Raw genomic sequence first — 10,436 nt, 5'->3', positions numbered from 1 at the left:
GAGGAGCAGTTCTGCAAGGTCGGATCCTTCAAATGGAGTCAGTGGCTCAGAGAGGTTTCCGTTAGCTGCCAAAGGGGCCCGAGGCAAAGCGCGCACTGTTAGGTGTGTCGTTATGACGCGTCCTTGGAACGTGTGAGCAAAGAAAGGGGCGCGCGAGTATTGCACGAGGGAAGGGTGCGCGCACCGGGGGCGCTTCCCAACCCCTGCTTCCCATCGAGGGTGTTGGCACGAGGTAGACAAGCTCATAGCGGGCGCAGCAGCCCTTCACGCAGCCAGCCCCCAGCTCCGTTAGGGGACGGTACAGGACCGTGGTTCCAGAGCCCAAGAATCGCTCCAGGTTCAGGAGTGCCCACCCAAGAGGGAGATTCAGAGTCAGCACCGGGCTCCACCCGTGCTTCCTCTTGCTCCCGCGTACCCAGGGGTCAAGGCGCTCAGAGCCCGTTCTGCCCAGATCCTGAGGGATGGTACCTGAATGTTCAGGAGGCGGGAGGACCCCAGGAGGGAACTGGCTAAGTATGAGATACGAGAGCGCAGTCGCTAATCTACCCTCTTTCCTTTCTCTAGAATTTAACTTTCCAAGTATTCCTTCCTGTCTCTCCTTCACCTTTCCTAGGAAGCAAGGATTCTAGATACATTTTATAAAATCAGAACTTAAAGACCACCAAAGAGCCAAAGCAATCCTGAGAAAGAACAAAGCCAGAGACATAATGCTCCCTGATTTCAAACTATATTATTACAAAGCTATTTTGTAATAGTAATCAGAACAGTATAGTATTGGCATAAAAAAGACAACTCAAAGAACACAATAGAAATCCCAGAAATAAACCCATGCATATAGGGCCAATTAATTCACAACAAAGGAGTTGGTGTTGGGAAAACTGGGTAGCCAGATGCAAAAGAATGAAACTGGACCACTTTCTTACACCATACACAAAAATTATCTCAAAATGGATTAAAAACCTTAAACCTCAAAACTCCTAGAAGAAAACATAAAACGTAGGTGGTAAGCTCCTTGACATCAGTCCTGGCAATGATTTTTTGGATTGGACAGCAAAAGTAAACAAGTGGGACTATATCAAAATAAAAAACTTTTTTTGCACAGCAAAGGAAACATCAACAAAATGAAAAGACAACAAACTGAATGGTAGAAAACATTTGCAAGTCATATCTTTGATAAGTTGATAAGAGGTTAATATCCAAAATATATAAAGAACTCACAACTCAATAGTCAAAAAATCCAATTAAAAAATGGGGAGACGATCTGTATAGATATTTTTCCAAAAAAGACATACAGATGGCTAACAGGTACATAAAAACATGTTCAAGGTCACTAATCATTAGGGAAATGCAAATCAAAACTCAATGATATATCACCTCACACCTGTTAGACTGGCTGGAATCAAAAAGACGAGAAATGCCAAGTGTTGGCCAGGATGTGGAGAGAAGGGAACCTTGTGCATGAGCAGTATTGTGCATTGTTCCTGGGAATATAAATTGGTGCATTCACTATGGAAAACCATTTTAGTTTAGTTTAAAATTTTTTATTTTCTAAAACTGCCATATGATCCAGCAAACCAAAATATTTCTGGGTGTTTATCTGGAGAAAACAAGAACACTAATTTGAAAAGATTTATACACCCCATGTTCTCTGCAGCATTATTTACAATAACTAAGATATGGAAATAACCTATATTTTCATCAATGGATAACTGACTAAAGAAAATAGGTATACACACAATGGAATATTTTTCAACCGTAATAAAAAGTAAAGTCCTGTTATTTGTGACAATATGAATGGATCTTGAGGGCAGTATGCTAAGTGAAATAAGTCAGTGAGAGAAGAAAAGTACCATATGATCTCACTTACATGTGGAATGTAGAATTTAAAAAAATAAAAAATAAAATTTACAAACACTAAGCTCATAGATACATAGAACAGATTGGTGGTTACTAGAGGTGGAAAGTGCAGCGTGGGCAAAATGGTTGAGGGAAGCCAAAAGGCACAAACTTCCAGTTATAAAATAAATAAGTCATGGAGATGAGATGTACAGCATGGTGACTATGGTTAATAATGCTGCATTGCATATTTGGAAGTTGCTAAGCAACTAAATCTTTTTAAAAAAATTTTTTTATTATGTTATGTTAGTCACCATACAAAAACATCATTAGTTTTTGATGTGGTGATCCACGATTCACTGTTTTCACATAACACCCAGTGCTCCATGCAGTACGTGCCTCCTTAATACCCATCACTGGTCTAACCCATCCCCCCACACCTCTCCCGTCTAAAACCCTCAGTTTGTTTCTCAGCGTCCATAGTCTCTCATGGTTCATCTCTCCCTCCGATTCCCCCCCCCCCATTTTTCCCTTCCTTCTCCTAATGTCCTCCATGCTATTCCTTATGGTCCACAAATAAGTGAAACCATATGGTAATTGACTTTCTCTGCTTGACTTATTTCACTTAGCATAATCTCCTCCAGTCCCATCCATGTTGATGCAGAAGTTGGGTAGTCATCCTTTCTGATGGCTGAGTAATATTCCATTGTATATATGGACCACATCTTCTTTATCCATTCATCTGTTGAAGATCTCGGCTCTTTCCACAGTTTGGCTATTGAGGACATTGCTGCTATGAACATTGGGGTGCATATGGCCCTTCTTTTCACTACATCTGTGTCTTTGGGGTAAATACCCAGTAGTGCAATAAAAGTTGTTTTCACGAGAAAAAAATTCCATTACTATGTATGGAGATAGATATTAATTAGACTTTCTATGGTGATCATTTTGCAATATGTCCAAATATCAAATCATTATGTCATACATCTGAAACTAATATAATGTGATATGTCATTTATATCTCATTAAAAAAAGAATCCATTCTATTAAAAAAATCAGAACTTAGATATAGCAACTTGATGTCTTTTGAGACAGCCAGGAACAGTATTATCTGGGACCTAAAATTGGATTCCTGTTTTCGAGGTCATGTTTTACCATCACTTTAATCTTTGTTTTCTGCTCCTTAACATATCTTATGTGGGCCTCTGTGTCATTCTTTTTCAATAAGTCTGCGTCTGTAGGATAAGAGAGATGACCTGGCAATTCAAGGTGGAACTCAGAATTTAGCTCCCTGCAAACATTCTGACTGAAGTTAATATGATTAGTTCAGTGGTGAACACGTTAGAATATTTAGACTACTGCAGAGTTTTTTTGATGTTCCCATAATTACCCCCACTTCTTGTTGTTTTTAATCTTTTTGCCTTCATTGGGATTATTATCACTTAATGAATGACCCAAGTCATTTTGTTAGGCCAGGTAGTTTTTCAAAGTAGTTATTACAGGGACTCCTGGGTGGCTCAGTTAGTTAAGCATCTGCCTTTGGCTCAGGTCTTGATCCCAAAGCCCTTCAGTGGGCTCCCTGCTCAGCGGGTAGTCTGCTTCTCCCTCTCTTTCTGCTCTCCCTCCCACTTGTGCTCTCTCTCAAATAAATTAAATCTTCAAAGTAGTTATTACAGTCTGTACAGCTCTCAGCAAGCAGAAGGAAATATGAGTTTGTATAACCAATATCTAAAGGGCTGTACATTAATGAGATATACAAATGGTTCTAAAATCCAGGAGTTGGACTATTGTTTTTAGGCAAAAAAAAATTGACAATATTGACTTCTCACTGTCCCAATGTTTAATCAGCCTATTGTGCTTCAAAGCCCTTTTTAAAAAGAAATAAGAGAAAAATTCATGATACTACCACAATATGAATGCAATTATCCTAGGTGCTTAAAGGTAACCCACTATTCTATTGAAGAAATAAATCTTAAGTATAGACACATTAAAGTAAAACATAATCATGTTTCTGTGATCCAACAAGTATCATATTCAATAATTCTTTTCAACCATTAAGTTTTTAAACAGCTTTATTGAGATAAAATTTACACACCATAAAATTCACCTATATTAAGATTACACTTCAAGAATTTTTAGTAACACATCGCTTCTCGGCCTTTTGGCTAAGATCAAGTGAAGAATTTTTAGTAACTTTACAAAGTATGTAACTTACACCAAAATCTAATTTTATAACATTTCCATTAACCCAAAAAGAAAACTTGTGCCTGTTTGCAGTCACTCCCCATTCTTACTCGCAGGCAACCACTACTATTCTTTTTGTCACTATAAATTTGCTTTTTCTGGACATTTCATATAAACAAACTCTTATAATGTTCTCTTTTGTGTCTAGTTTCTTTCACTTAGCATATTGTTTTTGAGGTTCATCTATATAGTAGAGGTTCATCTATGTAGTAGAATGCATTCATTACTGCTTTTTGGCTTAAACGGAAACTTATTTGCTCGCAATTCTGAGATCAAAGTGTCAGCATAGTGGATTTCTTCTGAAGCCGCTCTTCTTGGCTTGTAGATGGCTGTTTCCCCCCAACCCCCCCGTGTCCTCACATGGTCTTTCCTTTGTGTGTGTCCTAGCCTCCTCGTCTTATAAGAACAAGTCATATTGGGGGTGCCTGGGTTGCTCAGTCATTGAGCATGGGACTCTTGGTTTCAGCTCAGGTCATGATCTCAGGGTTGTGAGGTAGAGCCCCACATCAGGCTCCATGCTCTGCACAGAGTCTCCTTGAGATTCTTCCCCATCCCTGCTCCTCCCCTGACTGGCACTCTCTCTAAAATAAAATGAATAAATAAAATCTTAAAAAAAAGAGCAAGTCATCCTGGATTAGAACCCACCCCCATGACCTCATTTAACCTTAATTACCTCCTTAAAAACTCTATCTCCAAATACATTCACATTCTGAGGTACTCAGCGTTAGAACTTCAACATATGAATTGTACAAGGACACAATTTAACCCATAGCACTCCATCCTCTGGTTCTTCAAAATTCATGTCCTCACATGCAAAATATATTCATTCACCTTATCCCAACAGCCACAAGAGTCTTAACCTATTCCAGCTTCAACTTTAAGTCTAAAATACCATCTAAATAGCATCAAAATCAGGTATGGTTAAGAGTAGAGGGATGGTTCATCCTGAGGCAAAATTCCACTGCAGAGGTGAAACTGTGAAACCAAACAAGGTATCTGCTTACAAAACACAATGGTGGGACAGACATACGATAGACATGTTCATTCCAAAAAGAAGAAATTGTAAAGAAGGAGGGTGACAATTCCTAAGCAAGCCCAAAACCTAGCAGAGCAAATTTCATTAGATTTGTAAGTTATTCAAAGATTTAGTTTATTATAACAACATCAGCCCTAGCATCTTTGATTCTTCAGCCTGCAAAACTTCTACAGAACACATTTATAAACATTAATATATGCAGCTAATCTTAAGATGCTTTTGTGGAAAATTCCATTCAATTTCAAGGCTAGAGAATAATCCTCCTTGGCTCAAATGTTCTGTCCTCCAGTGGCCCTTCTCCCTCACAGGTGCTGCTCCCTCACAGCCCTGAGCTGCAGCCCCAAACCCTCTGCAACCAAGAAGGAGACAGTCTTGCTGGCCGGGCATGTGCAGTGGCAGCCACCTTTGGGGTCCTTTTTCCCTGTTACTAAAGGATGACATGTGTTCACATCCAGACAGCTATGTCATTCCATATCTTGCCTGTGGAATTCCAGAGGTCTGACAAGCTTTCTTCATGTCATCCCAACTCTGTTCCTCCTCAGTCCAAGCTGCAGTGCTTCTGCTGGGATGGTTGATTGGATCCACACGTCGCACACCCATGATGTCTTTAGTGGAGGTTGTCTAGCCACACACCTATGGTGTTCTTTCTTGAGCACACTTCATTTTTTGCAAATATGGATTAACTGAGAATTTTTCAAATCTTCCCATTGGTTCCTTTTTGCTTGATAATTCCTTTTCCAGTTATTTCTCTCCTCTCACATTTTACTATAAGCAGTCAGGAGAATGCAAGCCATGCCTTCAACATTTTTCTTAGAAATACCTTCAACTAAATATCCAAGTTCATCCCCTACAAACTCTACTTTTCACAACACATGGGAACTCAATTTGGCCAAGTTCTTTGTCACTTTATAGCAAGGATCGGCATTCTTCCAGTTTCCAATAACAGGTTCCTCATACCCATCTGAGACTTCACCAGGAGAACTTTTCAAGTTCATATTTCTCTAGAGAGGGAAGAGGAGCTGGAAATGGAGTTAATAATTTATCGTGACTGTGTAAGGAAAACTCCATAAAATGACTATAGTGGGGGTTTGGAGAGCTTCGAGGTCAGTGAACACATCCACGTACCAGGAGAATGATGTGATCCAACTCTATGAGGACAGAAGCTTCTGCTCTCAGGACCCTCCAGACCTTGCCCAATGTATCACTTTATCTGGCAGTTCATCCTTATCCTTTAGCATATCCTTTATTATATAATAAGCCAGCAAAGATTAGTGTTTCACTGAGTTCTGTGAGCTGTTCTAGCAAATAATGAAATCAAAGAGGAAGGAGGTGATGAGAACCTGTTATTTATAGCCAAGTTGGACAAAGGTTGTGGGTAATCTGGGAACCTACTATTTGTAATTAGCATCTGAAGTGGAGGGCAGTCTTGGGGGATTGAGCCCTTAACCTGTGGGACTTGACTCTATCTCCAGATAGGAAGTGTCAGAATAGAATTAAATTATAGGAAACCCAGATGGGGTCACAGAATTGCTTGGTGTTGGGAAAACCCACACACATCAGGAGTCAGAAGTGTGACTGTGTAGTCACATGAGAGTAATGGAGAAACACACAGGAGAAAGAGAGAGGATTTTTCCTACATACAAGGTTTCAAAGGTTTCCTCTTGTGTTTTTGTTTTTATTTTTTATCTAGGAATTTTGTAGTTTTAGCTCTTACATGTAGTTATATGATCCATTTGAATTAAATGTTGTGTATTATGTGAGGTAATTGGCCAAATTCATCTTTTTGCATGTGGCCATCCAAGTGTACTAGCATCATTTATTGAAAAGACTATCCTTTACCCCACTGAATTGTGTTGGCACCTTTGTTCAAAATCAGTTAACTATAAATGTAAGGGTTTATTTCTGGGCTTCTCAGTTCTATTCCACAAGCCTCTCTATCTTTTCTTATACCACTATCAAACTATCTTGATTACTGTAGCCTTGTAGTTTTGAAATTGGGAAGTATAAAAGACCCCAAATGGCAAGCAATCTTGAAAAAGAAAAACAAAACTGGAGGTATCACAATTCTAGATTTCAAGTTATATTACAAAGCAGTAGTAGTTAAAACAGTATGGTAGCTGTTGGGTTTGGCCAGCAAACCCTGAGACAGATGAATGAAAGGATTTTTCTCAACACCTTAGTAGAAGAAAGGAGAGGCCTGAGGGCCAAATGCTCCGGTGTCGAAAGGCCTCGAGCCAAGCTCTGTCTCTGTTTTTATTGTGAGTTTAATTAATATACCACGAGCAAGGTAAGGAGTTCCTGAAGTATGTGACCCCTACAGGGGCCTGTATTTAAGCATTTACTCCCTGGATGAGAGCAAAGTAAACAATCAACAAAACTAAAAGGCAACCTACTGAATGGCAGAAGATATTTGCAATGACATATCCAATAAGGGGTTAGTATCCAAAACAAAAAGAATTGCTATAACTCAACACCCAAAATATAAATTATCCAGTTAAAATGGGCGGATGACATGAACAGATATTTCTCCAAAGAAGACATACAGATGGCCAACAGACACATGAAAAGATGCTCAACATTACTCATCATCAGGGAAATGCAAATCAAAATTACAATGAGCTATCACCTCACACCTGTCACAATGGCTAAAGTCAAAAACACAAGAAACAAAAAGTGTTGGCAAGGATGTGGAGAAAAAGGAGCCCTCTTGCACTGTTGGTGGGAATGCAAACTGGTGCAGCCATTGTGGAAAACAGTATGGAGATTCCTCAAAAAGTTAAAAATAGAAATACCCTATGATCCAGGAATCACTCTACTGGGTATTTATTCAAAAAAGTACAAAAACATGAATTCAAAGGGATACATGCACCCCTATGTTTATAGCAGCATTACTTACAATAGCCAAACTATGGAAGCAGCTCAAGTGTCCATAGATGAATGGATAAAAAAGACGTGTTATATATATATATATATATATATATATATATATACACACACACACAATGGAATATTATTCAACCATAAAAAGAGTGAAATTCTCCCATTTGCAACAACATGGATAGAGCTAGGAGAGAGAAATAAGTCAATCAGAGAAAGACAAATACCATATGATCTCACTCATATGTGAGATTTAAGAAACAAAACAAATGAGCAAAGGAAATATAAGAGAGAGACAAACCAAGAAACAGTCTTAACTAAAGAGAACAAACTGATGGTTACCAGAGGGAGGTGGGTGGGGGGGGGGAGATAGGGGATCGGGATTAAAGAGTACATTTATCATGATGAAATTAAATAACTAAATTAAATTAAAATAAAATAGGGAATTAGATGTCCTCCAAATTTATTGGGTTTTTTTAAGATTATTTTGGCTATTCTTAGTTCTTTGCATGACCATATGAATTTAAGGATGAGCTTGTCAATTTCTGAAAAAAGGCCAGCTGGGATTCATTAGGGATTGCATGAATCAGGAGATCAATTTGGGAATATTGCCATCTTAAAACTATTAAGTCTCTAAACCATAAACATGGGATATCTTTCCATCTCTTTATGTCTTCTTTAGCTTCTGGCACAAAAGTTTTGTAGACTTCAGTGTATAAATCTTACATATCTTTTGTTAAATTTATCCCTAAGTAATTTATTCTTTCTGCTACTAATGTGAGTAGAATTGTTTTCCTTAATTTCATTTTCAGACTATTCACTGCTTCTTTATAGAAATGCAACTAATTTTTGTATATTCATCTATCCTGAAATCTTCTTGAACTCCTATTTTTGTTGTAGAAGTGTGTGTGTGTGTGTGTGTGTGTGTGTGTGTGTGTGTGTGTCCTAGAATTTGCTATATAGAGAAACTTGTTTTGAATAAAGATAGTTTTACTTATTTTCCAATCTGAATACTCTTTTTCTCTCCCTAATTGTACTGGATAAAATGTCCAGTGTGTTGTTGAATAGAAGTAGTGAGGATAAACTCTCTTTTGTTTCTGACTTTAGGGGGAAGTATTTAACCTTTCACCACTAAGGCCACTAAGCATGTTGTCAGCTGTAGGTATTTTGCAAATACCCTTTATTATGTTGAGGAAATTCCCTTCTATTTCTAGTTAATAAAAAGAATTTTATTATGAATGGATGGTGGATTTTGTGAAATATTTTTATGCATCTACTGAGATGATCTTATGGTATTTGTCCTTTATTAATATTATGGATTATATTCACTGAGTTTCAGATATTAAGCCAACTTTGTCTTCCTGAGATAAATCCTATTTAGTCATGGCGTATAATCAACTTTATTTGGTCAGACAAGGTTTGCTTATATTTTGTTGAGGTTTTCTTGTGTCTACATTCATGAAATATTGGTCTATAGTTTTCATTTCATGTAATATCTATCTAAATTCGGAATCAAGATAAACATGGCTTCATACAATGAGTTGGGAATTGTTCCCTTCTCCTCTATTTTCTGGATAAATTTGCAAAGGACTGATATTATTTCTTACTTAAATTATTGAAACAATTCACAGTATATCCATCTAGGCCTGGGCCTTTTTATTATGGGAAATTTTTAAAAATTTTTGTTTTCAAATGATAATACATTCAAAGGAAGTTGCAAAAAAAAAAAAAAAAAGTATACAGGGGGATCCTGTGTACCAGTTTCCCCAAATGGTAATACTTGAATAAGTACAGTACAATATTAAAGCCAGGAGACTGACATTGGTACAATGCACAGAACCTACTCAGATTTCACCATTTTACATGCACTCATTTATGGGTGTGTGCACTTGCACATATATGTGTAGCACTATGCAATTTTATCACATGTGTAGATTCACATAACCATCAACACAAGATTCAGGACTCTACCATCACCACAAGGCCCTCTGATTTCTATCCCTTAGTAACCACATTCACTTCTTTGGGAAGATTTTTAATTGCTATAAATATTTACTTCTTACAGGTAGATTTAGGTTTTCTATTTCTTCAGGATTCAGCTTTGGGTTTTTTTTGGCTTTGCACTTTATTTTTTCTTGCCAATTTTTTTATTGAAGTATAATTAACATACAGTATTATATTAGTTTCAGGTGTACAATATAGTGACTCAACATGCTCATTATATAAATGTACTCTTAATTTCCTTTATTTAGTTCACCCATCCCCCACCACCACCTCCTCTCTGCAACCATCCATCTGTTCTCTGTATTTAAGAGTCTTTTTGTTTGTTTGTTCATTTGTCTTGGTTTTTTAGATTCCACATAGATGTGAAATCGTATGGTATTTGTCATGCTCTGACTCATCTCACTTAGTGTCATGCCCTCTGGGTCTGTCCATGTTGTTG

At 37.8% G+C, this 10,436-nt stretch overlaps 1 pseudogene; it reads left to right on the top strand.

The window, feature by feature from the left end:
• Positions 1–3,981: 3,981 nt before the first annotated feature.
• On the top strand, positions 3,982–4,146 carry LOC114201226 (U2 spliceosomal RNA; annotated as a pseudogene).
• The last annotated feature ends 6,290 nt before the right edge of the window (positions 4,147–10,436 follow it).

Source organism: Eumetopias jubatus, unplaced genomic scaffold, assembly GCF_037043125.1.
Source record: "Eumetopias jubatus isolate StellerSeaLion01/CBP00866 unplaced genomic scaffold, mEumJub1_p1.0 scaffold_5, whole genome shotgun sequence".
Lineage (NCBI taxonomy): Eukaryota > Metazoa > Chordata > Mammalia > Carnivora > Otariidae > Eumetopias > Eumetopias jubatus.
Note: the sequence above shows the minus strand (reverse complement) of the source record. Positions and strands in the feature narration are given on the sequence as shown.